At 63.4% G+C, this 2,500-nt stretch overlaps 1 non-coding gene across 1 annotated transcript; it reads right to left on the bottom strand.

The window, feature by feature from the left end:
• Positions 1-504: 504 nt before the first annotated feature.
• LOC137315359 (5.8S ribosomal RNA) lies at positions 505-658 on the bottom strand. Its single transcript, XR_010961370.1, has one exon. It is a non-coding gene; the product is annotated as a 5.8S ribosomal RNA (ribosomal RNA).
• Between the last annotated feature and the right edge of the window lie 1,842 nt (positions 659-2,500).

Below are 2,500 nucleotides of genomic sequence, written 5' to 3'. Positions count from 1 at the left end.
GGGCCGCGTGTGGAAGGACAGCAAAGTCCAGCGCAACACGCAGCGACGCAGCGACTCTGCAAAACCACCGACGCGCGAAAAAGCCAGCACAGCACCCTCACCCCCCCGTGTCTCTGCGTCAAGCTATCCTCGGCCAACACCGACCGGGACGACTACCGACGAACCGAGCTGCGACCAAAGGCACCCACGAGAAGCTAGCTTCTTCGCTTTTACCAATTCACCGAACGATCTCTGCTCTGCACTCCACAGAGAGACAACCCCCGCTCTGGCCTCGGCGAGGCCACACCAGTCCAACAGCGACGCGGTCAATCGTTTTGCAACCCACTGACAGCCGCGCTGGAAAGGCCGGCGCCCGCAGCAAGGACCTAGGGTCGAACTCTCCCGAGGCGGAGACTCCGGGTCTGCACTTAGGGGGACAAAGAGGAACAAGGCCTCTGCGACACCCCAGCGGCGCTCCCGCCTTTCTAAACCCGGAGGCAAGGCGAGTGCGATTGATTTGTCAAGCGACCCTCAGACAGGCGTAGCCCCGGGAGGAACCCGGGGCCGCAAAGTGCGTTCAAAGTGTCGATGATCAATGTGTCCTGCAATTCACATTAATTCTCGCAGCTAGCTGCGTTCTTCATCGACGCACGAGCCGAGTGATCCACCGCTAAGAGTTGTACGTTTTTGTTTTCGGCTTGGTGTTTCATCCCCCTGAGGGCCAAACCTGGACCGCCCAACGCTCTACACCTCCGGCAAAAGGAGGGCAGAGCCCCAGCCTGGCACGGCCCCAACATCGTGGTAAGCATCACCAGTCGATCATCAAGCGAGACAAGGGTTTCACCGAGATTTTGTGGTCAGGGCGCTCGCGAGGTGACGCGGGTCAGAGAAAGACGCCGGAGCCGACCGACCGACCGACCCGCACCACGGCCAACAGAGGCAGGTGCTCTGCGGCCACCGTTGCCGGGAGGACGAGAAGAGCAAAACGGACTGAGTGAGGTACAAGCCGACCCGCTGGCGGGGCGATCCGAGGGGCAGGTACACATTCTCTCGAACGTTTGAGGCTGCAGCTCGACAACCGACGACAGACACTCGAGTCTTTAAACCATCGCTCCCCGACAGCACCAGCTCGCGGGAGCCGGAGGTGAGAGCTCCAGGTACCCTGTACCGTAAAGGCTGCAAACCACTCTAGCTCCGGTGCTAAAGCGGAGTCGGTCGGTCTCACGGACGCCGAGTTAGCAGGCGGAAAGGGGTGCGCAGCCTTTCGCTGTCACTCCGGCGGGCAGCACCGCACCTCCGAGTGCTCGGTACCGAACGCTGCGCCTCCTCCTGCCGCACGCAACGAGCCATACCCGGAGGAAATCGGCCTCGGCGTTCCGGAGTTATCCGCCTCCGAGTGGGCCTGACCAAGCGGGGTGAACTGGAAATCATTAACCAACGTACTTCCATGTTTTCACCCGCAGAGGGCAGCACTCTCTTCTCCGTTTTAAACTGGGCCGACCCGGCTCCGTTTCGAGACCCGGCACTCGACTTCCCGGTGTGCGACCGGGTTCGTTCCGGTACCGTTCGCTGCCCCTCGTCCTGCTCTAGCCGCGGAACTAAACCCGACGACCGTCGGTCTCACGCCCGCGGAGGGAGGCGGCGGAAAGTGGTTTGCAGCCTTTCGCTGTACCTCCGGCGGGCAGCGCCCGACCTCCGAGTGCTCGGTACCGTCCGCTGCGCCTGGTCCGGCCGCACACAACGAGCCATACCCGGTGGAAATCGGCCTGTGCCTTCCGGAGATATGGGCCTCCGGGTGGGACGGACAAACCGGGGCCCCGAGCTCGCTTTCGGCGGCCCGCTAGTCGACTTCCCGGTGTGCGAACGTCATCCTTCCGGTACTCAACCGTGCCCCTTGCCCCACTCTAGCTCCGGCGGTAAAGCGGAGTCGGTCGGTCTCACGGACGCCGAGTTAGCAGGCGGAAAGCGGTGCGCAGCCTTTCGCTGTCACTCCGGCGGGCAGCATCGCACCTCCCAGTGCTCGGTACCGTCCGCTGCGCCTGGTCCGGCCGCACACAACGAGCCATACCCGGAGGAAATCGGCCTGTGCCTTCCGGAGATATGGGCCTCCGGGTGGGACGGACAAACCGGGGCCCCGAGCGGTGGCACCCTGCTCGCTTTCAGCGGCCCGTCACTCGACTTCCCGGTATGCGAACGTGATCGTTCCGGTACCCTTCGGTGCCCCTTGCCCCACTCTAGCTCCGGTGCTAAAGCGGAGTCGGTCGGTCTCACGGACGCCGAGTTACCAGGCGGAAAGCGGTGCGCAGCCTTTCGCTGTCACTCCGGCGGGCAGCACCGCATCTCCGAGTGCTCGGTACCGTACGCTGCGCCGCCTCCTGCCGCACGCAACGAGCCATACCCGGAGGAAATCGGCCTCGGCGTTCCGGAGTTATCCGCCTCCGAGTGGGCCTGACCAAGCGGGGTGAACTGGAAATCATTAACCAACGTACTTCCAGGTTTTCACCCGCAGAGGGCAGCACTC

The sequence above is a fragment of the Heptranchias perlo genome, unplaced genomic scaffold (genome assembly GCF_035084215.1).
Source record: "Heptranchias perlo isolate sHepPer1 unplaced genomic scaffold, sHepPer1.hap1 HAP1_SCAFFOLD_542, whole genome shotgun sequence".
Classification (NCBI taxonomy): Eukaryota; Metazoa; Chordata; class Chondrichthyes; order Hexanchiformes; family Hexanchidae; genus Heptranchias; species Heptranchias perlo.
This window is presented reverse-complemented; position numbering and strand designations above follow the sequence as displayed.